Source organism: Balaenoptera musculus, chromosome 11 (assembly GCF_009873245.2).
Source record: "Balaenoptera musculus isolate JJ_BM4_2016_0621 chromosome 11, mBalMus1.pri.v3, whole genome shotgun sequence".
NCBI lineage: Eukaryota > Metazoa > Chordata > Mammalia > Artiodactyla > Balaenopteridae > Balaenoptera > Balaenoptera musculus.
In genome coordinates this window covers 28,446,633-28,473,892 of record NC_045795.1, presented here as the reverse complement: position 1 = coordinate 28,473,892, position 27,260 = coordinate 28,446,633, and positions in this window count along the sequence as shown.

Below are 27,260 nucleotides of genomic sequence, written 5' to 3'. Positions count from 1 at the left end.
GAGGTTAAAAGTTGGCTTTTGAATCTTAGTCAATTTTGAGGCCATAAAGAAAGGCACAGCACACTGCAAAAAGATGTCCTTGCTTCTGTACTCTGCCTGGAATCACGAGAAGAGAAGTCTACAAACGTCTTGGCTGCAGAATCGACAGTAATTAGTGAAACTGTGTACGTGTCACTAGCAGAGAGATGTTCAGAATTGCCCTTTAGACCTTTTTATCATGCCAGGCAGCACTAATCTTGCCATCTTATAAATAGAAACACTATTATTATTTATCACTTTCTTGATGGTGTTGTGCAAGTCAGGGATATCTAAAAGTTATTCAGGCACTCATATGACATTCCCCTATTCTTTATTAGAATACTAATTTCCAGGCATTATCTTCTGATTCAAAGTCAACAACGAGTCTTGTCTCCACTTTGATTTTTTTTTCTGTTGTTTCACTGGAAATCTGGTTCAGTTGATCCTGTGATGTGCTGTAAGCATACCTTCGTTCTACTCTTTGTTAACTCTGCTGTATAAGGTGTCCAGTCCCACCAGTCTACATGTGATGACTGCTTATTCAGTGAGCTCCAGCCTGACTCTCCCCTCCTCACCTAATGCTCAGACCCCAAGAGCAGTGAAGAATGAATAAGGGATACATAGAGCCCAGAGGTCATAGCGTTGGTACCCTCCCAGTACAGGAGGCCAGTGGCCAGGACGGTACTCTTTATGGCTTTCAACTAAGCCTCCTACATTTGTGAATAAAAATGAATGAATGAATTCAAGAGGAGGCGTCAACCATTATGGTGAAGATCACCATATTCATTAACTTGTACTGTAAATTACAAGTTAAGAAGAGAGAAAATGAAGAATAGTTTAGTGAGAAGCAGCATTAATAAGTTATGTTACAGGATCTTGACAATCAAGTAGGCAAATTTAATAATTTGACCTATTTATTTTGAATTTTTCCTTCACTACTGATCATGCTATTTCACAAAGGTTTTGAGGTAGCTTAAAGGAAGAAGACAACAAAATAAAAATATAAATTAAAAAATAAGGCTAGGAAAAATATTGATAAAAAAGCAAGGTCAGACAGAGGGGAATTTAGAAAATAGAGCAATCTGTGATTTTCATCATTCTGAAGTTAGAGGGAGAAAAGAAAAGTGTTCTTTGGTTGTTGCTTCAAAGTCTCTTCCAATGCGTCAATGGGAGCCGGGTGATCTGCGGAAGTTTACTGTAATTCACTTTACTCTCCGTAGTAAGCCAATTTAATCTTTGCTCTTTAAATAAATATAGCTTTTTGATGGCTCCTTGCTTATTATCCTTTTTACTTATAATATTGAACTTCCTGATTACTGCAAGGGTTATTTTTTTAGCGTCCAATTAAAAGTCTAGGCTACTAGGGACTTTGTAGAGTACAGCTCTTCTAAATCAGCCAACTGGTGGACAATATTCACACATTCTTGGTCTTTGTGAAACAAGTACTGAACGTGCAAATATAAAGGAAAGTGTCAGTTTCTAAAATGGCTTGTTTCCTATCCTATTTCTGCATGTAATGAACCCAAATGAACCGGAATGGTTCATTTTCTTTTTTTCTAAAAGTAGCTCCTATTTTATTTTCTAAAAAAGAAATAAAGAAATAAAAAAAGAAGAAAAAGAGAAAATTCCTTTCAACTCTCCACCAATTGGCCCAGAAATTAAAGAAAATATATTTTATCAATTTATGAATCATAACAGTTACTTTATTAATGGATTTCTTATAAAGCAAATCCCATTATTAGATTCCAGTGTTAAAAATTCTGGTTTTTTGTGAGTAAATACTGAATGATTATTTCAGAAATCTCACCTGTGTAAATTAGCAATTATGTTGAGCCTTAAAATAATCTAATTGTAAAGTTCAAATTATAGTGCTATTCATCATGGTATAGTGTCTTTCAATTCTTTACTTTTTTTTTTTTTTTTTTACTTCAGAAATACCATTAGGTAAGATCTCACTCTTCCAAGATAATAAAAAACATGTTTAAAAAATGTTAAAATATAGTCTTTAACAATTTTACTGAAAATAGTGTCTAAAATACCCTCTAAGTTCCTTTTGTATACGTTTATTTTTAAAATACATACCTTTTACATGTGTGTGGGTATGTATATTGTTTTGAGTTCTACGTTTTTATGCAACATTTATTTCTCACATGTAGCTTTTGTTCTTCATACTTTCCATTTTAATGACTGCATAATATGTACATCTGGGATATTTTGTTTCTTTGAGTATTATATTAACATTGGATATTTGTATTTCTCCTGTCTGTTTTCATTATTATAAATGTATGGCAAATGTACTCATAAGCTTTAGAACATACTTTTGATAATTTAAATTCTTTGAAAATTATTGATACTAGCTTTAGGGCCCAGCATGTGATCAATTTTGGTAAATATTCCATGTGCACATGAAAATATGTGTGTTCCACAGTTGTTAAATGCAGCATTCTATACATGTTAATTAGAATGTTGATCATTCTTGCTGTTCAAATTATCTTCAATATCAGCATAGCCCAACAGAAATATAATGCTATCCACATATGTAATTCTCATTTTAAGTTTTCTAGCAGCCTCATTACAAAGTAAAAGAGCAGGTGATATTTATTTTAGTCATGTATTATTTCAACGTGTAATTAGCATAAAATTATTAATGAGTTTTTTTTTTTATTAATGAGTTTTTTAAATTTAGCCTTTAACATATGATGTATGTTTTATACTTACAGCACATCTCAACGCAAGTGCTCTATTTGATCCCTACTTAAATTTCATAAAATTTACTACTGAAAAAGTAAACACAGACTCACATATCCAGATTGTTCCAACTAAATTTGAAAGTTTTCAATACTTAGATCAAGTGCCAAAAAATCATTTTCCTTTAATATTTATATTCACATTGACAAAATTGTTTTATCTGTTTTAGAATACTTGATCTAACTTCTGAAGCAAAAGCATATAATTTTCAAAAATATGTCTTTCAAGTTTAATAAATTGACTAACTTTTGTGCCAACTCAGTATTATTAACATCAATTTCAAAGGCATACTGTTGAAGTTGAAAAGCAATTTTAAATTTATCGACGTTAAGAAAGCATCGTTCAAATTTTCCTGTAGTGTTTGCAGCCAATTTATATAATATTGTCAGTTACAATTAAAATCTTTTTTATGTTGATTCATGTTAGAAAAATGTGTAAAAATAAGTATTATAAAACTTGTAAGTTTTGATGTTAACATAAGTTATCTTACCTGTCTAGCTAGGTTACAATAAGCTTTTTCTTTCCTTGGAATTTGAAAATTTAGCTGGTTCATATGCAGTGTGATACCAGTGAGGAAACATAAATCAAACTCCTCAGTTTTTTCTTTGATTATTGGATATTTGAAAGGCATTTCTTTTGTTTCAATAAAGTCTTGAATTGGAGTTAACAATACAATAAATACTTGTAAGAATCGTCCACAATTCAGCCAATGAACATTGGCAAAGAACACAAGATAATTAAACTCACTGTTTATTATTTCTTTCAGGAAGTCCATGAATTGGTCATGAATTCTAGCATTTGCACATATATATATGCAATATATATATTTTATACATATAACAATTTTAATAACTGTATGCATGACACTTTTCATAGAGACTCTTTCTGAAAGGTGAGCAAAAATATTTTCAATATGTATCACACACTGGAATGAAGTAATGAGGAAAGCATGAGTATCTTGTTTAAATTCCAATAAATATAGATTTTGATCTAAAGCAACCAGAGCACCATTTGCTGTGGCAAAAAACTAATTTTTTCATATCTGGTAGAAATTTTTCTTTGACAGATATAAAAGATTTGAGAATATCTATGCCATCAGTTCAAATTTTTAGGCTGTGAATTTCCAATATTTTTTTGGTAATTGGTAACTCTTTTGAGACAATACATACCCAAAATATTAATTGGGCAGAGTCTGTTATACCGTACAACTCATCTAAAGCTAACGAGAAGTATTGCATTTCCATGATGTTGGTGTACCATTGTTTAACAAATAATTCACCTCCTGTTGGATTTATGTTACCCCTTTTTTTGGTAGGGTACTGAGCTTGCAAAACAATGATTTAAAAAAGATCTTTATAGTTTAGAATAACAACTAGAAACAAAGAAAATTTAGTAAGGATATATTATAGTCTTTTAAATAAGTTATATTTTAGTTTCAAAAGAATAAAAAATGCCAGTAAGATACCAGGAGAGCTGACGTTAAAAAAGACTTAGGCACTTAATTTAACTGGACTCTCATTAAAATGATAGTTGTGACCTGTGATATTGTCATTTATACTAAGAAATATGTATTTGGTCTTTTTCCCCATTTCTGGTACAGTACTCCTAAAACCCTTGGAATTTCCTAAGTGGTAAGAGCAATAAAGGTGCCTTTTGTTACGTTGATGAGTGACTTTGGGAAAACACCTAAGGATGGGGGCTGGTTGCCAGTGGAGCCAAGCTGTGATTAGATGGTTGGTCCTTTCAGTCCCACCCCTCAACCTCTGGGTAGGGGAGATGGGCTAGAGGTTGAATCCCTTGCCAGTTGCCAATCATTCAATCAATCATGACTGTGTAATGAAGTCTCCATAAAAATCCCCCAAAAGGACAGGGTTTGGAGAACTTCGGTTTGGTGACCACGTGGAGATTTGGGGAGAGTGGCAAGCTTGCCCTATGCACCTCTTCCATTTGGCTGTTCCTGAGCTACATCCTTTTATAATAAACCCGTGATTTAGTAAGTAAAATGTTCCTCTGAGCTCTGAGTGCTGCCCTAGCAACTTAATCCAACCTGAAAAGGGGGTCATTGGAACCTCAATTTATAGGCAGTTGGTCAGAAGTACAGGTAACAACCTGGGCTTGCAGTTGGCATTCTGAACTGGAGGGCGTCCAGAGCCTGCAGTTTGTAGCTTATTGATCAGAAACAGATAACAACCTGGGCTTGCAGCTGGCTGGTGTTTGAAGTGGTGGGTGGAGGATAAACAGTCTTGTCCTTGACCTGTGCAATCTGATGCTGTCTCCAGATAGATAGTGTCAGAATTGAGTTGAATTGCAGGACACCCTGTTGGTGTCTGGAGAATTGTTGCTGGTGTTGAGGGGAAAGTCCTCCCCCTACACACACACACACCCCACAGGCATGTGCATGCACACTGGAATTTGTCACTAATGTGATCTTAGGTTTTTAATGTAAAGGTCCCTCTAAACCCTGATAAATTTCTTTAGGAAAAAAGAATTATTTGAGAATGAATGAGGACAGTGCAAAGTCAATACTTCCCAAGGTGATTGCCCACATACATAATAACGAGCTTCAGATTTCAACCCTTAAATGCAGATCGGTGATGAGAATGAGTAATATTACTTTCCAGAAATGTTTCCTCCATGACATCATGCTAATAGTTAACTCAGGGGTCTAAGCATTCTAAATTAAAGACGCTGTTGGACAACAAATGCTAACTTCCAGTTTTGCACATTTGATGAATCAGAAAAATGAATCAGAGTAAAACCCTTTAAATGAAATTTAACCAATCCAGGCCTTGAAGTTTTTATTCTGACCATGTATTTCTAATATACATACAATATGTAGATGTCAGTGATGAAGGTTCACAGATTGGGTGAAGTAGAAATAAAGACCCTGGCATTAAACGTTCAGTTCCAATTACTGTTACTATGGTTTTTTTTAAAATTGGGGTATAGTTGCTTTACAATGTTGTGTTAGTTTCTGCTGTACAGCAAAGTGAATCAGCTATATGTATACATATATCCCCCTTTTTTTGGATTTCCTTCCCATTTAGGTCACCACAGAGCACTGAGTAGAGTTCCCTGTGCTGTACAGGAGGTTCTCATTAGTTATCTATTTTATACATAGTAATGTATATATGTCAATCCCAATCTCCCAATTCATCCCACCCTTCCTTTCCCCCGTTGGTGTCTATACATTTGTTCTCTACGTTCTATGTCTCTATTTCTGCTTTGCAAATAGGTTCATCTGTACCATTTTTCTAGATTCCACATATATGCGTTAATATATGATATTTGTTTTTCTCTTTTTGACTTACTTCACTCTGTATGACAGTCTCTAGGTCCATCCATGTCTCTACAAATGACCCAGTTTTGTTCCTTTTTATGGCTGAGTAATATTCCACTGTATGTCTGTACCACATCTTCTTTATCCATTCATCTGTCAATGGACATTCAGGTTGCTTCCATGTCCTGGCTATTATAAATAGTGCTGCAGTGAATATTGGGGTGCATGTGTCTTTTTGAATTATCGTTTTCTCAGGGTACATGCCCAGTAGTGGGATTGCTGGGTCATATGGTAGTTCTATTTTTAGTTTTTTAAGGAACCTCCATACTGTTCTCCACAGTGGCTGTATCAATTTACATTCCCTCCAACAGTGCGAGAGGGTTCCCTTTTCTCCACACCCTCGCCAGCATTTATTGTTTGTAGGTTTTTTCATGATGGCCATTCTGACTGGTGTGAGCTGATACCTCACTGTAGTTTTGATTTGTATTTCTCTAATAATTAGTGATGTTGAGCATATTTTCATGTGCCTCTTGACCATCTGTATGCCTTCTTTGGAGAAATGTCTATTTTGTCGATCCCCTCTGTTTAAACATTCCAAAACAACATGTTGAGGGTGTAGTAAACACTTTGGAATGTTTACAGTGAGGCAGGCTAGGTGAAGGTGTGAGGTGTACAAAGATGATGAGCAAAGCACAGTCTCTGTATTTAAGAATTACACAGAGGGGATCGGCAAGGGCACAAGGGATTAACTAAGGTACGATGAGATGTGTGCTATGATAGTCAGTATAATAGTGGTCAGTATAAGGAACTATGGGAACTGAAGTGACTCAGGAATTAGTGGTTCTCTGTATTGGAGTGTGATGGTGAGAATGGAATGATACGTACAGGTGATATTTAGCTGATCTTGGAGGACAGAGGATAAGTGTTCCAGAAAGCAGGGCAGCATATGAAGAGGCAGAGAAAGACCATCTCTTTGACAAAAGTCATCTTCTAGCTAGACAACAAGCCATGAGGGTTACAAGTCTATGAAGACTTGAAAGCAGATAAATATAGTTCAAAAGTCTTTTTGATAAAGTGGTTGCAATCAAAGAAGTTTTCTTCCTTTAGTTAGCCAGAAAATTCTTAATAATTTTGTCAAGCAGTGTGTGTTACAGGCCATATCTCATTTATTTTTCACAACAATTCTTTAACATAGGCATTATATTTGTATCTCCATTTTGCTTCTGGGAAAATGAGATTTAGAGAGTTTCAGCGTCTTAAGATGGCTCGGCCACACCTGGTGTTTGAACCCATGTGTTTGTCTGTAAGAACGTTCTCTCAACTGCTATTTGGTTTCTAACCATTCAGTTTGTGAGCTTTCCCCTGTACTGTTAGACTTATTTTTAGCTTACTGACATGCACACATACACTGCAGTTGTTTATTATTGCCTGACCACGTGGATCACATTGCTCATTTTGTACACATCTTTTGGACTCATTCCCCTCCTATTTAAGTTCTGACAGCAAACCTTTCTTGCACTGTTCTCAACACTTTGCCTGTTTTCACTCATTTAATCTTTAATAACTTGCCCAAAGGCATACAACTAGTAAGTAGTGGAGCTGGGATTTGAACCCAGGAAGTAGAACTCCAGAAGCTATGCTCATAATTACTATAGTACACTTAATTTCAATCTTAATTACCTTTCAACTTCCCACACTTGAGACAGACTGTCTCTGTCTCAGGCTGAGCTCCCAAGCTCCATATACACCTAACTTATGGCACTGAAATTTTCTACCTTTTTGTGCATGACTGCACCGCACATCTTAATTTTTCTACTCCTACCAGAAGAAAAGCCCAGAGTTACGTAAGCATCTATGACCAACATCATCATAAACCACGTCTCCTCTCCCTTCAATATTTGTCACCTGGAAAAAGCTTAATAAATATTTGTGTATTGACTAAGATCATAATTATGAATATTGATTATTCATTATTACATTGTGATAGAAAACACTGATGCCCCCCAGTGCTGTCACCATATGCAGAGCTGGTTATCTTGACCCTCTAGATTTTAATTTTTTAATGAATTCTTTATTTTCATATATACATATTTATATTTACATATATTTACATATATTTGACTTTCCCTTTCCCTTGCTGGCTGGTGGCCTGCAATCACCTCTTTTTTTAATTCATAAACTTTATTTTTTAGAGAAGTTTTAGGTTCACAGCAAAATTGAGCAGAAATCACAGAGTTAGTTCTTATATACCTTCTGTCCCCACATGTGCCCAACCTCCAGCACTATTCACATCCCTCACCAGAGAGGTCCATTTGTTAAAATCGATGAACCTACCTTAACACATCAGTATCAGCTAAAGCCCATAGTTTACATTAGGGTTCATTCTTGCTGTTGTACATTCTATGGGTTTTGACAAATGTATAATGACACCTATCCACCATTTGAGTATTGTACAGAATAGTTTTTTTTTTTTTTTTTTGATTTATTTATTTATTTTTGGTTGTGTTGGGTCTTCATTTCTGTGCGAGGGCTTTCTCTAGTTGCGGCGAGCGGGGGCCACTCTTCATCGCGGTGCGCGGGCCTCTCACCATCGCGGCCTCTCTTGTTGCGGAGCACAGGCTCCAGACGCGCAGGCTCAGCAATTGTGGCTCACGGGCCCAGTCGCTCCGCGGCATGTGGGATCTTCCCAGACCAGGGCTTGAACCCGTGTCCCCTGCATTAGCAGGCAGATTCTCAACCACTGCGCCACCAGGGAAGCCCAGAATAGTTTTAATCATCTGTGCTCTGCCTACTCACCCCTCCTTCCCCTCTAGGCCCTGACCACCGCTAATCTTTTTCCTGTCTCCATAGCTTTGCCTTTTCCAGAATGCCCTATATTTGGAATCATTCAGTATGTATTTTTCTTTAAGAAGGGCTTATTTCACTCTGTAATATGCATTTAAATGTCCTCCATGTCTTTTCATGGCTCGATAGCTCATTTCTTTTTAGCGCTGAGTAATATTCCATTATCTGGATGTATCCATTCACCTACTGAGGAATATCTTGGCTGCTTCTAAGTTTCAGCATTTGTGAATAAAGCTGCTATAAACATCCGTGTGCAGGCTTTTGTGTGGACATAAGTTTTAACTCATTTGGGTAAATACCAAAAAGCGTGAATGCTGGATCGTATGGTAAGACTATCTTTAGTTTTGTAAGAAACTGCCAAGCTGTCTTCCCAAGTGGCTCTTGCAATCACTTCTTGCTTTTATCCCTGGCATCTCTAGTTTTCTTCCGTACTTTTTTTATTGTGGTAAAAAACACATAACATGAGATTACCCTCTTAACAATATTTTCAGTGTACAGCGCAGTATTGTTAACTATGTGCATTGTTGTACAGAAAATCTCTAGAGCTTTTCATCGCGCATGATTGACAGTCTATATCCATTGAACAGCACTCACTTTCCCCTCCCCCAGCCCCTGGCAACCACCATTGTACTTTCTGCTTTTTTGAGTTTGACTACTTTAGATCCTCATATAAGTGATCATGCCGTATTTGTTCTTAAAACTATATTATCCAGCAATCCCACTTTTGAGTATTTATCCAAAAGAATTTACAGTAGGATCTCAAAGAGGTATTTGCACTCCCATGTTTATTGCAGCATTATTCACAACAAGCAAGAGGTGGAAGCAACCTAAATGCCCATTAGTGGATGAATGAATAAAAAGAACGTGGTATATACCTACATGGGGATATTATTCAACCTTAAAAAAGAAGGAAATTCTGTCTTATTTTACAACATGGATGAACTTTGAGGAAATTATGCTACTTCTGTATTTTTTTTTTTAAACTATGTACACAGGAAACCTGCTGTGGTTGATATCTGTTTTGGGGGGTTTTTTGGGTTTTTTTTTTGGCCACGCCATGTGGCTTGCGGGGATCTTAGTTCCCCAACCTGGGCCACGGCAGTGAAAGTGCCAAGTCCTAACCACTGGACTGCCAGGAAACTCGCACTACCTCTGTACTTTTAATCTCTTCTTTTCAACACCCTGTAGTCAGGGAAGCCAAGTCACTAGGCTTGTTAGAATTGTGTCTAAAGTAAGAGTAAATAGATATGTGAATCTGATCAAATAAATTCTGTGATGTACACACCCACATCTATATGTATGTGCTTAGAGACTTTTCTTGATTATTCCTGTTTTCTATTTTTTTTTTTTTTAAATTTTTTTTTTTTTTTAATCATAGCATATTAGGTAGATGTTATTAGTAGCTTCATTTTATGTGTATTCTTTTTTTTTTTTTTTTTTTGGATGGGCAGTTAATTGAACCCGGTGTTCATATTTTATTTATTTATTTATTTATGACTGTGTTGGGTCTTCGTTTCTGTGCGAGGGCTTTCTCTAGTTGTGGCAAGCGGGGGCCACTCTTCATCGCGGGGCGCGGGTCTCTCACCATCGCGGCCTCTCTTGTTACGGAGCACAGGCTCCAGATGCGCAGGCTCAGTAATTGTGGCTCACGGGCCCAGTTGCTCCGCGGCATGTGGGATCTTCCCAGACCAGGGCTCGATCCCGTGTCCCCTGCATTGGCAGGCAGACTCTCAACCACTGCGCCACCAGGGAAGCCCCTGTTTTCTATTTTTATTATTCATGATATACATTATTACATGATTGCAGTCAATATAAAGGATATAACTAGGAAACAGGAATAAGCAAAAAATGTTTGCATAAACTGCATGGGATTGAAAATGTGTAATGAACAGCAATAACAGTTTATATAAAATTTGTAAATGAAATCTATTGTTCAGATATCATTATGTAGAGGTTCTTGACACCCACCGCTACTAGCTGACAAGCTGTCCTATTTATGCCTCTGATTGACATGAGAGAGATTGGGAGAATTTTGTTTGCTGTTAAAATAAACTTTGAGGGTTAATAAATTTTAAAAATTCTATCGTAGTATTTTTTCATTGCATGAAAGTGTCACCTGAGGGGTTCTCAAATTATGTCTACATGGAAATTTCAGTTGGTGCTAAAATAACTATGTCTTAAAAGATCATTTCCTCTGTCTCTTATACTTTTTTTCTTCTTTGAAACTCTGTGAAGGGAATAAAGTATTTCTCCACTTTGCTCCCTGTAAATCTTCAGAGAGCCAATTTGATGAGAACTTTTATAAATTCCCTTCCAAACATACACCCACACAGCTCCTTTTCAACATGCTTCATGCTTCATTTAATCACAACATTCAGCATTTACTCACTTACCAGGGACTTGCATTAGCACTTAGGAGTGTGCCCAGGAAAACGTCAGCTGGTTTGGCTCTCTGTCTTCCTCACTGCCTCATCTGGGCAAGAAGATTTGCAGAGTGAAGACCGGCAGCTTACTTAAGTGCCAGCAACTTTAACTTCACTTTCTTTGAGTGCTTTTGGAAGCTCCTCTTTGGGATTGCTGGACAGAAGATGTAAACACCACTCCCCACATTTGGGTCTTCAACTGACAAGCCAGGATAGTTCACGAAATTTTAAGGGGTTCAAACAGGGGATAATAACTTTTAATAACTTAAAATATTGTTGTGATTGGCATGATTGATTTGTTGGTCTAGGATCAAAAATTCTTGTAAACTTAGCTTTTGGGACTGTTTACTTACACAGACTTACAAGGTAATCACCACTCTTAGGCAAATTCAGTCTTTCCCTCCTTCTACACACACACACACACACACACACACACACTCACACACACAAATAAGTATAGGTTGGCATATAGAAGCCACTCAATAAATGGTAGGAATTATTATTATTACCGTCATCACCATTATTTTTTAACTATCATCTTAGTCATCAGGTGAACAAAATTTCCTTTAGGTAGAAATAAATTTCCCCATGGAGTACTGTTTAATCTTTCTCTTGATGATAATCTTTCTCTTGATGACAAATTTGTCCTTTTCTCATTATTTTAGAACCTATAGACCCTTGCTGATGTTTTATAATGCAGGTAGCTGCTTTCATGTTTAGTTGTGTTTTATATTCGATCTTGTTTGGAGCAATTACCTGGAGGACATCAGGCTGCCATGTTGAGCTGTCATGGATGGCATCTTGCACTATGGTTGGGGGTATGTTGTGATGTGGAAGGGAATGATCTAGGGCTTTTCCCATTTCCCATTCTCCTGACGTTTTGTCACCGCACACACACATTCACTTCTGAGGAATGCTTTACTTTAGGAGAACTCTGTGTCATCACCTCTTCATATCAATATGAAAATAAATCAAGGACAAACAGAGTCTCATATCATATGTCATAAGTCAAGAGCTCTTAAGCGTGGAGGTATGTCCAGCAGAGTCACCAGCGGGGTTTTAAATATGCATAACAAGACCTGAACCAGTGAGACCCAGACACGTGCATTTTAACAAGCTCGATAAGTAATCCTAATGTCCAGTTAAAATTTCAAATCATTGATCTAAACCCACAGAATTATAAATATACTCCCATTGCTCAATCATTCACTGAGGCAAAAACATGGACTGTTCTTTCAGGAAATATTTTAATGGCCATCAACTGTTCTATTAAGTCATTCTCTATTGTTTTTCTGTTTTCGATTTCATTGGTTCTCATTTTTATCTTTATTATTTCCTTTCTTCTGTTTACATTTGCTCTCTTTTCATTCTTGGTTTTTAAGATGGAATCTTAGGTCATTGATTTGAGACTGGCCTTCTCCTGCCTTTGGGCTTGGACTGGAACTTACATCAATAGAGTTCCCAGCTCTTAGGCATTCAGACTCACACTGGAACTATACCATCTAATCCTCTGGGTTTCTAGCTTGTCTACTGCAGATCTTAGAACTTCTTTTCTTCTTCCAGTTTTATTGAGTTATAATTGGCATACATCACTGTATAAGTGTAAGGTGTACAGCGTAATGATCTGACTTACATACATCATGAAATTATGACCACACTAAGTTTAGTGAACATCCATCATCATATAGATACAAAATAAAAGGAAAACAATTTTTTTTCTTTGTGATGAGAACTCTTAGGATTTACTTTCTTAACAACTTTTATGTTTAACATACAGCAGTATTAATTATATTAATCATGTTGTATGTTGCATCCCTAGTTCTTATTTACCTTATAACTGGATGTTTGTACCTGTTAACTACCTTCATCCAATTCCCTCTTCCCCTACCCCCTGCCTCTGGTAACTTCAAATCTGATCTCTTTTTCTATAAGTTTGTTTGTTTGCTTGTTTTTGAAGTGTAATTGACCTACAACACTATGTGAATTCCTGTTACACACATAGTGATTTGATATTTCTATATATTGATATTTCTAGCATAGTGATTTGATATTTCTATATATTTCATAGTGATTGGATATTTCTATATATTTCTATATATTTATCACCATAAGTCTGGCTGTCATCTATCACCATACTAAGATGTTACATAGTTATTGACTATGTTCCCCACACTGTACATTTCATCCCATGACTCATTTATTTTGTAACTGGAAGTTTGTACCTCTTATTCTCCTTCATCTGTTTCATTCATCTCCCACTCCCTCCCCTCTGACAACTACCCATTTGTTCTCCGTATCTGTGACTCTGGTTACATTTTGTTAGTTTGTCGCATTTTTAGATTCCACATATAAATGAAATCATACAGTATTTGTCTTTCTCTGTCTGACTTATTTCACTTAGCATAATATCCTCTAGGTTCATCCACATTGTTTCAAGTGGCAAGATTTCATTCTTTTTTTATGGCTGAATAACATTTTATAACTATCTATCTATCTATCTATCTATCTATCTATATCACATCTTCTTGACCCATTCATCTATCGATGGACACTGAGGTTACTTCCATATCTTGCCTATTGTAAATAATGCTGCAATGAACATAGGGGTGCATATATCTTTTCAAATTAGTATTTTTGTTTTCTTTGGAAAAATACCCAGAAGTGAAATTGCTGGACTTATTAACCTCCATAGTCATATGAGTCAGTTTCTTCTAATAAATCTCTCTCTCCCTCCACACACACACACACACACACACACACACCCTATTGGTTCTGTTTCTCTGGATAACTCTGACGAAGACACCATCTAGTCTTTGCTCCTCCTTCCCATTTTACTATTATGATACCATCTTATTTCCTTTGTTGGCTTATTAGCTACAACTCTTTGTTTTGTTATTTTAGTGGTTGCCTTAGGAATTATTATACACATCTTTAACTGATCACAATCTACCTTCAAGTGATAGATATGCTGCATATAGCATAAGAACCACATAATATTATACGTTTTTTTCTTCACTCATGATCTTTGTGATGTTTTCATTTGCTTTACTTTTGCATATACTATACATCCCATACTACATTTAAATAATAAGATTTAAATAATAAGAAAAAACTTATATATATAAAATTCCATTTTTTTCTGTATGTTTCATTTTTGAGTTTCTATTGCTTTTTCTTCAAATTCACCAGTCTTTTCTGATCTAACACTACCATCCAGAGTATTTTTTTTTTAATCTCAGACATTGTAGTTTTCATCTTTAGGGACATTTTTATATTTTATATTTTCCATTTCTCTAGTTAACTTTTGAACATACATATAGAAGACAATTATAATAATAACTGTTTTCATGTCCTAGTTTGTTAATTCTAACATCTGTGTCAGGTCTGGGTCAGTTTCGACTGGTTGATTTATCGCTTCATTAGAGATGATATTTTCCTTCTTTTTTTCCTCCCCATTCCATCTCTTTAACTCAGAGAGTCTGGATTCTTCCTCCCTGAGTTACAGCTTGCAACTCTCTCAAGGCAGAAAGCTGGACAATTTTATATTGGGTGGCTAGGGAAGGACACACTGTAAAGATGTCATTGGGGTAGTGTATGAAGGAAGTGAGAGGGAAATCCTTGAAGATACGCATAATATGAACCTTCTAGCCAAAGAAAGGAGAAAGTCCCTGAGGAGGGAATAAGGAAAAAAAAAAAAAAAGTAGTTAAGTTGAATAGAGCTTAAATGTTGCACTAGTTGATTTGTTATGGGGCAGGGATATTCAAAATAATAATTGTACCTCCCTTAAGATGACTTAAATTAGAGTTTGTTCTCAGCTAAGATGGAAGCAGTTCTTCAAAAGCATGGACCCAGGGAGCTGGATAGAGGCTAATACTCTGGGAAAAACGCTGCTAGATACATTATTCGTTATAGCTCAACTGACAAGTTGGATTATTTCAGTTAAGTTGATGCATAGGTTTTTTGCTTCCTGTGTGGAAAAAACATTCACTGAGATGGATTTTTACAGTGATTGCTTCCCTTATATAAAATGAGGAATAAGCCTGCATCTTTCCTAACGCCCAAGTTTATATGTTAAATCCTAGGGAAGCAGCATTAACTTATAACCATCTGCTTGAGTATTATTGGTATTAAGTCAAAATGACAAACAAAGAAGATTAAGGACAAATAAATGGATGAGAAAATCTTCCTTTGTCAAAATGTGGAGCCCAAGAGCTTTTAACTAAAAAGTTGTATTGAAGGATCAGAAAAATAGCACCATGATTAATAATCAGAAGAATTTAGAAGGAAGAAAGAAGGGATAAAACTCAAATTCCTACTCTTTCTTTTTTTCACAAGGAAACAGTCAACACCATCCAAGCTTGCTGTGTAGGACCTCCGCCGTGTCATCCCAACTCCTTGCCTCTTGGCTTCAGTTCTAACACGGAACACCCCCCCTTCACTGATTGATTCATTCAACAAATATTTACTGAGTGCCTACTGAGTGAGCTTCTGATGCTGTGCTTGGCCCTGGGGACACCGTTGGTGACCAAGAGACGTAGTTCCTGTTGTCATGAATTTTTCTGTCAGGCAGAAGATAACACACGTTAGAAAAGGAGCTTTATGAAGGAGAAGTTCAAGATTATTTGGGAATATGTAACAGAGAACACAGTTCAGTGGACCAGATTCTGGGAACTACTATTTTCCTGGTGGTGGTACTGAGATCCTTTTTGCTGAGACCCTGAGATGTGCGTGATGTACACTTCACAGGTTGTTGTCATGGGTTGGATACCAGGGGCCTCAGCAGAGGTTAGGTCCTGGATCTGAAAAAAGACAGCTTGCTTTGGGTTTGATGCTTTTACCTACCTCAATACCCTTATCAAGGCACATCCTCTCTCTTCCCTTGGCCCACCTCTAAAACAGGGATTTCCCACTGCATGAGTCTGAAGACATACGTAATTCCTATTCATGCTTATTGGTTAAGCACTTATCTCAATAGTAACTAAATAAATTTTGTGTCATGACCTTGCACCTCCATTAAAATGGAAACTCTATGAAGGAAGGAACAAACGTTGTCGTTTTACTGTTATTCCCAGAACCCAGTAGATTTGCTGGCTCATGGTGGAAAAACTGATATTCTTTATTTTAAGAAATAAATAATATTACCCATATAGTCCTATGGACACTATTATATTGCATAGATGATGTTGTCCTCTTCCAAACCATTGGTGTCTTCCTTCTTGGAATTCCAGCATTTGAGCCTCTCTTTGGACACTTAACTCTGAATTTCTGTGGCCATTAGTTAGTTATCTTTTCATATCCTGGAACCTGGGTCTATGAATCTGCACTCAGAGATTTCATTTTGTGGCAAGCATGAATCTGTGCACAAGGCATGGTCTGGCATTAGTAGAGAATCCACATGCAAATTTAAAAAGTCAGTGTTCTTTGTACTCTTTCTCCCCTCCCTCCATTTAAGCATCTTTTCATTACTTTTCTCATTTCAACATCTTTCTTTGGAAAGACATAATGATTGTTAAGTTTTAAAAAATAAATCACACACCTCCAGGAAAGACAAATTTGTGCTCCAAATCCAGGCTTTGAAAAACAAGGTATCTGATCTCCAGAGGGAGGGTAAGTGGGTGATGGGAGATGAATTGGGGCATGATTTATGGTGAGAAGATTTTCAAAAATGAGATCATATCAGTAGCCAAGAGACGGAAACAACCTAAGTATCCATCAAAAGATGAATGGATAAAAAACATGTGTATATGTGTACAATACAATGTTATTTGGCCATGAGAAAGAAGGAGGTCCTTTTGTGACAACATGGATGGACCTTGAGGGCATTCTGCTAAGTGAAATAAGCCAGACAAAGACAAATACTGCATGGTATCACTTATATGTGGACTATTAAAGAAAAAAAAAGTCAAACTCATAGAAGCAGAGAGTAGAGAAGAGTTTGCCAGGGCTGGAAGTTGGGGGAAATAGGGAGAGGTTGGTAAAAGGGTACAAACTTTCAGCTATAAGATGAATAAGGTCTGAGGATCTAATGTATAACATGGTGACTGTAATTGAAACTTAATACTGTATTGTATAATTGAAATTTGCTAAGAGAGTAGAACTTAAATGTTCTCACCAAAAAAAAAAAAAGATAAATATGGGAGGTGATGAATGAGTTAATTAACTCAGTGGAGGGGAATCCTTTAACAATGTATATGTTTATCAAATAACCATGATGTACACTTTAAATATCTTAAAATTTTGTACATCAATTATACCTCAATAAATCTGAAATTTACAAAATGGGATTATTTGATTGGAAAAGCACAGTTACAGTGTTGATAGGATAGAATATTTAAAATCGAGATTCTATTGGAAAATCTGGGAATATTTCTTTTTGGGGCTGATCTGAAATAATCTTATCTTTTAGGAGGCTTGTCTGAAATGACTGTGTTTATTGATACATACCTTTTTTTCTTCTCTAAAATAAATGCAATTTCCCCCTTTTGTCCATGAAAACACATTTGAAATAGTGTTATGTGTGGGTTAAGGGCTTGTTCATTGATTTAATCCACAAGCTTTTAATGACATTCTACTAGGAGCTAAGTAGTGTAACATCATGTGAGCTGCTGAATTTCTCTAAATCTCAGTATTCTTATTGACAAAATGGTGATAATAACAACAACCTATTTTGTAGCATTATTGTCATGGGGTTTTAATGTGAAACGTTAAACATAGTGCCAGTTATGGGAAGAGTATCCGACCAATGCTAGATGTTAGATCCTGTGGATGCTTAATGCCAAAGAGCAAGAACCTCACTTTCAATTCTGATAAATCTTTAGAGCTGTAAACCAGGTCAGGACAAAATGTTAACGTTTATGCTTTAAAAATTACGTGTGAGCTTCTCTTTTTCTATTTTTGTGCTCTTTCTCAGGCAGTTATGTTAGGTAACTGAAGAGAGTATATTTTGATTTTAAAAAAAGCCTAAGAAGACAAACAATTAATAAAAAGCTTTAGGATTTAATTCTCGATCATAAAGAGTAATCTGAGACGTAAAAATCTGGGAAAAAAAAAAAAAAGCAAGCATATGGTATCTTAAAGTACCGTATTCTAGTTTCTGATCAATATCAGGGCCCAGTAGGTGCTGCTGGGTTTTTAATCAGCAATAAGTTAAGCTTCCAAAAATTGCATCTCTTCTCAATAATTCAATAAGATGAGGTTATTTTTTCCAAGGATATGATTGGTCCTTTCAGCAGAGGGGTGGAGAGAGCAGGAAAGTCTAGAAAAGGAACACCTTTCACTTGGTACTGTTTAAAATCAGCTGAAGTACAGAGTAACTAGTGTTGCTTTGGGAAGAGCCAATAGGAAGGCATCGAAAGATCTGAGCAAACCCAGCCTGCGAAGCCCAGGGAAAGACATTTCTTTCTGGCAGGTCCTTAAATTGGTGAGTTTTAATAAGGGGACGAAATAACAAAGAAACAACAAATTCTAAGATGATTGTCGGGAAAATAGAACTTTGAGTTGAATGGTCACTTAAAGGGTATGACGACGATTGCCAAGGCATGATTCATGGGGCACAGAGACAGCAGTCCTTAATTCACGTTTAGGGGATTTCCCCCTCTTCTGTGTGATTGTAAGAACTAGGACCAAGTTAGAGCTGAATTTTTCTGAAGATTCTGTCTGAATCTTTATTCTGAATGCCACTGTGTAATTGATGAAGCAAATTGGATTTTTTTTCCTCTTGTTGAGTTTAGGGTGAAATCTATCAACTAATGCTTATCAACTTATGCTTAAAAGGCATGGCAGAAACAGAATTTCAGATCAGGAATAAAACAAGAAGGCATCCAGCAGTAGAACAATGAGAGACTGTAAAATTGCAGTTTCAGATCTGTCTGGGGTACTCTGAGTTTCCTGCCAAAGTAACTGTGTGTCTAGCCGGTTTGTTCCTCCCAGTTTTTTTTAAAACCTCATGTGGTATGGTTTATTCCTTCTCAAAGGAATGAATAGACTCAGTTGTTGAAGATTCTGCACGTGCTTCATGTTGGCCATTATTATAACTGAGGGCGACCTCATAACTAGGAATCACAGCTAACACGATCTGATCTGAAGAGATGGAGGAGCTCAGACCCTGCAGGAAGTGAATTGGGGAAGGAAGTAGGGCATTTCGTACCCTTTTTTCAAAGTTATTTTATTTTGCCCAAGTTTCTTTTTACGCTAGAATTTGAGGGCAGGGGGAGACAATGAAATATCGACCGTGAGGTTGCAGACAAAAATATTTCCAACTTGAGTATGGACACCAAGGGGGGAAAACCGCGGTGGGGTGGGGATGGTGGTGTGCTGAATTGGGCGATTGGGATTGACATGTATACACTGATGTGTATAAAATTGATGACTAATAAGAACCTGCAGTATAAAAAAACAAACAAACAAAACAACTAATACTAAACTTTCTTTGGGTTATTTGTATGGAAATATGTTAATATAAATGTTTCAAACTTTCTGTTTGAATAAAAAAATATATATATTTCCAACTTGAGAAGGGTTTGCAGGTCTGGTGTTCTGTCATGATGCTGGTAGGGATCCTGAGGTTCCAGCATCATCTCTGGGGTTTGCATTTTCCCATATGTTCTTGAGGCAATCTCTAGGCTAGGTGCTACCTTGATGATCTGCAGATGTTTGGGCTATTTGATTGCTTCCTTAGGAAAGGATCCTAAGGTATATGGTACAGGAAGACCCCTGGGAGAGAAAGAGGAAAAGGTGTTCCATGCCAGAGGTGGGCAGTATTGTCTGGTAGGTGAATTGGGGTGGGTGCTCGGGCCCTTGTTCTAGGAGTGAAAAGTACTGAGGGCTGGGAATTAAAATAGTAATTATTATATGAAATTTGTACCTCATCTTTTTTGCCTAGGAAAAGTGGTTTGGAGAGAATGTGGGAAAAATGAATTTGAAACTCATTACTCAGAAGTTCAGAAAAGGAGAGCTGGTTGAAATAGGAGTTACGTGACAGTTGACACTTGAAAAAATTATCATGAACGATTTAAGACAATATTAAAGCAGACCTCTCTTGCTTACAATCCTCCCAACGCCTTAGACTTGTCAATTTGCTTCAAGCAGAATTGCTTAGGAATAAATTGACTCGAAGGTTATTATTCTCAACAGACAGTTCAGCCCCTTTTTACATGGCTTAGAAGCTACTGAGTTGAATTGATTGCTGTCTTGCTGGCTTGGTTCTGCAGCAGAAAATATTCTTTCCTTCCTTTTTCCCTCCTTCATTTCCTCTCTCTTTCCTTCCAGCCCTCTCTTCCTCCCCATGTTTCCTGTCTTGTTAAGTGGGTAAAAAAAAAATGACTTTTATTTTCTTCTCTAGCATCATATTGAACCACAGCGGAAAAACCTGAAGGGTGTTAATGCGCATTTCTGTTTGACAGCCAACCTCAGCTGAGCACTAGTTTTCTTTGTGGCTGTGAACATTTCCCCTGTAGAGAAGGCAAGGATCTCATTAGCACTAACTAACAGATAAAGGTTACCTCTCTGGAGACCTGGATTGTGGGTATTTGGGCTCCCAAATTATTTTTTTTTCTTGATTGCCACTTTGTTGAAACTCTTGCAGGTTCCATTTTTATGTATAAAAGAAAAATACTATATCCTTATATATGCCAAAATCATCCAAATCGCTTCACTAGGATACAGATCTCTTTTACAACATATTAATATGAGTATGATTACCGCTTGATGCACATTAAGCCCCGGCAGCTGCTGACACAGTAAAACACCGTCATGAAGAGCACGGTTTATGCTTATTGAATTTACACACAACACTCAGTGAGCAAGAAGAGACTCAAGAATGGGGGAGAAAATTCCCAAGGTGTCACCTGGGTCCCCGACCTGTGTCTGACACACATCCAAGGCAGTGCCTGGTGCACGATCCGGGGCACAGATGTGACCTGCTCCATGTGTGGTGAGATTTCAGGGCTATGAGTAGAGTCTTTTGCAGAAAAATCTCCTAACTCAGCTCCTGTGAGGCACCCCATTAGTGGCAAAGCCCCAAGGGAAGGAACTCAGGAACTCAGCAGAGGTCTGCCACATAACTTGTAGTCTGTAAATATTTATATGAATGAATGAATGGATGGGTGTAAAATTTTCACTAATGTTATAAATAATCGGTAACAGCTCCTTTATTAAAATACAGATGATAAATATTATAAAAGTAATATACCCTTGCTACATAATTAGAAAATGGATATATCACCGAGTGCCCCCAAATAAAAAGTAAAGAAAAAATAACTCTTAACATCACTATACATAATAACTAGACTATCACGATTTATAATGAAAAATTTTAACCCCTTGACATAAATCTTTCTATATATTTCTCTACAATTTTTTTTTTCTCTTAAAAAATGTTTCCTAACTCTTTGATAGTTTTTTTCCCACCAAATATATTGTGAGCATCTTCCTATGTCAACAAAATGTAGCAAGTCCATTTTTTAGAGAAGAATTTGACATGAAAGGATGGGGTGGGGGTGATGGTGTGAGGCACCATGGTTCTCCAACGGGAAAGGCAGAGCCTGAGGTTGAAGAGGACAGGAGAGAGACCAGAGCAAAGAAGACAAAGAAAACTCCACCCCCTGGTCTTTAGTAATGGTCTTCCTGCTCACGATCATGGGCCCCGGCTGGCTGGTCTTCAGAGTTGAGGTGCAAGGAAGTTTGGTCCTGAGTTGTTGGCCTCTCCCCATAAAACTCCAGCTTAGCAAGGGGCACAAATTTATGGAGTTGACGTCAAAGTGAATCTAACCACAGACCCTTTCTCTTCTAGGCTTATTGTGGGTAACCTTGAAGACAGTAGTAAAAATGGGCCAACTTGACAAAGTTGTCAACCCACTTGACAAAGACCTGGATAAGCCATCCATCAGACTTGTGAAATTTAAAAAATTTCCTTGCTTACCTTGTATCAGGCTTAATGCTGAGAAATTTTACTTCTGGAGGTTGAATGTTTTCAATTCTTGCTGTTCTTCTTTCTTTTGACCACCTTTCCCTAGCTCTTGGGCGCTTCTTTGTTAACTTTGTGGATATTTCATGGCCTTCCAGGTTCTTTCAAGGATCCCCATGGGTTACAATGTTTCCACCCTCCTCCTCCGTGTCGTAATTGATGTTACCTGTATCCCACTATTTTCAGCTCCACTGGCTGCTGCTGGGTACCAAGTAACTCATTTCATAAACTCCTCAATGTTAAAGTTTTCATGGGTGCTGACAGATTCACATCTTATGTTCTCAGATACTATATACTAGAAATAAATTTGGGGGTGATAAAGCCTTCAGGCAAAAAATGGTAAAAGTTTCAGAGGCCAGAGAAGCCCAGTGGGGAAGCTCATTTTGGGCAGAACACTTTCAGACCCTTTGTATAAGAAATTATCTATTTACAATGCCCATGCTTTTTACTAACTCCTGCCCTAAACCAGTGACAACTTAGCAGGCCAGAGGGAAAATTTGTTGCCTACCATTTTTTGAAGATAATTCTAAGACTGGATAAAGTTGAACAGAATTAGATTGTCATCCTTGATACTAACTGATGGTGTTTATTTCATCTTAGGAGGTGATGCTTTACCATTCTCTTTTCCATATCTGCTAAATAGCCAGTTGAAAGTCCATTCAGTTTAGATAGGAGGCCTTGGGTCTGGCTATACCTCAAGTTACCTCTTAATTTTTACGGTGAAATCATAGAAAAAAATTTTTTGGGTGAATCCTCGTAACTCAAAAAATACTTAAAACTTTTATGGGTGATGAGGAGTGGGGATGTTTGTAGATTTTTCTATGGTAAGTTGTTACAAGAACAGTTTTAAGAAGCATTATTCATGGTCAAAAAGATCATTAACTAGCAAATGTGAGGGCACTAGAGTACATTTTATTGCTTGAAGGATTATGCTAACATGAATAACGTGACTAATCACATATAATTTCCTCCAAAAGGTTTATTCTATATGTTTGCGTAGAATCATAGATGCAGGGGGGATCTCGAGCAGTCATTTATTTTATGCTCCACTTTTAGATGGGATGCTTCTCTTGCAACCCTCTGGCACCTTCCCTGAAATATTAGACTCTTCAAAGAAGCATTTGTACTGTTACGCAGTATTTCTACAGCAAACAATAGATTTAGACAATGGATTTGAAGGGGGGTGGTGGGAAATAATGGAGTTGCTTTCTGCTTTAAGAAACTTGAAACCCAAATCGGCCCGTGGATGAGCCTTGTGAGTTACATCCAAGATGGAACTCATTTCTTTTTTGTTTGTTTGTTTTTAAATTTATTTATTTATTTATTTTTGGCTGTGTTGGGTCTTCGTTTCTGTGCGAGGGCGTTCTCTAGTTGCGGCGAGCGGGGGCCACTCTTCATCGCGGTGCGCGGGCCTCTCACTATCGCGGCCTCTCTTGTTGCGGAGCACAGGCTCCAGACGCGCAGGCTCAGTAGTTGTGGCGCACGGGCCTAGTTGCTCTGCGGCATGTGGGATCTTCCCAGACCAGGGCTCGAACCCGTGTCCCCTGCACTGGCAGGCAGATTCTCAACCACTGCGCCACCAGGGAAGCCCGGAGCTCATTTCCAAATGGCCCAACATTTCAAGATATTCTTAACAATCTCCTAGTTCTTAACTTCATTTAGTGAAGATTATATGTTCCTTTGTACTCAATGCTCTAATAACTAATGACTATTTTTTCTTTTAGAAAAACTCTGACGCTCACTGGACATATAACTGACAGAAATGCTCTTCTGGGCAATTTGGATAATTGAAAAAAGCACCATATTCTGGCAAATTAAAAATATTTTATACATTTGTAATATTTTAAAATATTGATGAAATCTCTCATCAATGTATTTATCTCCATACATCTTCTCTCAGCTCAGACCTTTACAAAAATTGCGAGGAGCAGGAAAATGGGTGGGGTTTGGCTTTCAACCTGTTATTCGCCCAAGGGAGGTGTGAGGTGGCACGAAGGGGGTGCCATGATAAAAAAAATGAGATAAAGGACATCCTTGACTGTCCAATGGTTAAGACTAGATGCTTCCGCTGCAGGGGGCACAGGTTCGATCGGTCAGGGAGCTAAGATCCAGCGTGGCCAAAAACAAAAACCAAAAAAAAGAAATGAGATATCATAGGCTTGGCTAATCTACACACTGAAGAATTGAATATTGACATATTTGGATCATGGAAGAAAAACGTTCAAGTGTTCACCAGTTATTAATTAGAGACTCAAGCATGACTCCGGAAACGTGCTTTTCATTTTAAAGCAGGGGGCGTGGTTATGAGATGGGTCAGGCTGGCTTCTTCAGTTCTGCTGTGACCTCCACGTATCTGCCTTTCAGACCCTGGCGCTGGAGGAGGGCATGGCTTTGAACCACACGGCTCCGGCCCTGGATGAGCGCCTGCCGTACTACCTTCGGGAGGGGGATCCCTTTGCTTCCAAACTTTCCTGGGAAGCGGATTTAGTGGCTGGCTTTTACTTAACAATCATTGGTAAGTTTCCTTGCCTTTTCAGTGCAAAGGCTGCATCTAGAAAATTCATGGGCTGCTACGTTAATTTTGCACAAAGATTCCAACACTTAAGTGGATATTTTGAGACGGAGAGTGGGAGGAAGCAGGAAGAAGGGGTGGCACCACAGAGTTCATACATGTTTCTTAGAAACGACTCTATTATCTTTATTGTTAGGGATAAATATTCCCTCGACAATCCAAAGAAGTTTTACAGCAAAATAATTTATCTTGAGACTATATTTCATTTTGGTTGCTTTGATAGTAGGCTTGTCTACCGAATGACAAAATTAATGATAATGAGCTCTTATTTAAATAGAATGCTTTTACTTTTTGAAACATACTTTTGATATAAGGATAAGAGTATAGTCTCAGAATGGACCTTAGAACTCATCTAGTTTAGCCTCTGCTTTTCACAATGGAGAGAACTCTGTCCCAATGCTGTAGTCAGGATGGATACACTGCGTTTACTTCACCTAAAGTCAAGTCCCACCATGATAGCATCACTAAGTGATTTTGATGAGAGTTGAAAAAAATGTATGAATAATAAATGGAAGTCAGTTCAGGGTCAAAAGTTTTCGTGCCTGATTCACAACATGGGACATCTGCTTCCAGACTCTGGTATCCAATGTGGTGGCCACGTGTGGCTCCTGAGTCCTTGAACTGTGACTTTTCCAAATTGAGATGTGCTGTAGTATAAATAGACACCAGATACTGAAAACATAAGACCAGAAAAAATAATGTAAACTAGCTCATTAATAATTTTAAACTATCGACTACATGTCTAACCTATAACATTTTGGGCCTATTAGGTTAAATAAATATATTCTCAAAATTAATTTAGTAATTTTTTACTTTGTTTAATATGACGACCAGAAAAAATTTAAATACATATGTGGCTCACATTTCTGGTTGCCATTACATTTCTATTGGACAGCACTACTCTAGGTAATTGGATTCAACCATAATACTTTTCTTACATTTAAAATCGTTGTTTTAAATTTGGGTAACCAGTGTGCAGGTGGGTTATGTCTTTAGGTGTGTCTGCCTTTAATCTTTTCAGTTGTTGGGTCAAGCTTTCTCTCTCTCCTTCTCTCTTTCTCTCCCCCTCCTTCTCTCTCTCTCTTTCTCATCTACTTATTACTGGCTAAGACTTTCATTTAACCTCCTGAAATTAGCCAAACTCATTAGAAAAGTCTGGAGACCCCTCTATGGTCAGTGCTTGAGGCAAAAGGAATTGATGAAATTGAATCAGAAATTCCACTGCAAAGGGATTCCCTGGGTCCTTGGCTTTGTTATTCGTTATTATGGTACTGATTTAAATTCTGTTTCTTATCAATGGACCTCCCTGTCCTTTCAAACACAAATATATATTGAGTGCCTATTTGCCACTGTTTAAGTTGCTGGGAATACAGAAATGAACAAAATGGGCAAACTACTCTCTCCCCACACAGGGACTACCTGGTAGTAAAATCCACATTGCATTTTTATTAAACATAAGTACTTTCAATGATCAGAAAAGACAGAAAAATAGACATCTTATAAATTGAATTTGTTGCAATCAATTGCAAGGAATGAATTACAAAGTAGCATCTGTAACCTGACAGATTTCTCCAGATGACACAAAATAGGGAGGACGATTAAGGGGTGGAAGGAAAATCTACAATCATAGTCAAATGGGAGTGCTGAAGAGGCACCAGATAAAGGGGTCCGAAAAGAGTCCCGGAACAAAGGGAGCCTCAGATCCCTCAGGGAGTTGGGGGTGGAGCCAAACGTATGTTCCAGAGCAGTCGTTCGTTCAGGAGGAGGCCAGGGTCAGCTGGTGGGGGCTGGACTCATCCTCGACCCAGTCTTGGGCTTGGTGCTGTGTCTGGTTCCCTCCCTCCTGGGGATGTGCCCAGATTCCTTTTAAGGAACCAGAGTGGAATGACATTCTTGGTGAGCTTTGTTAAATACTAGAAGTCTTAGGGAAAACTGGAAGGTGAAAAGATAATCTGAGTTTGAAATAGAGGAGAAATAAACTAGAGACCCATTTCCATCCTCTACTCTTTACTAGAAATACGTAGTTCATTAACGGTCTATATACGAGATTTAAATTTTTTGTATTCATAGAAAGAGTCAGGATTTTGGTCATCAAAAAATGTCCCCCTCACTTTAGCTTTTACCTTCTTAATCTTCTTTTCCTTTAACTCTCATTAAAAATAAGTTTGCATTCTCCTGATACTCCCCTACGGGAGATTGCCTGTGGGAATAATCAACATGCAGCTCGCAGAGAGTTGACTATTTTTTGATAAGCTTTGGGCACTGGGTGAAGCCTTATGAATCATTAGTAAAGATAATTTGAGAAAGGAAAAACAAGAAAATCAATATTCTCAAAAGAGAAGTAAAAAGACAAAGGATGTTTAAATGAGCTTTTGTGTATCAAATGCATATGCATAATTACTGTTTTTTTC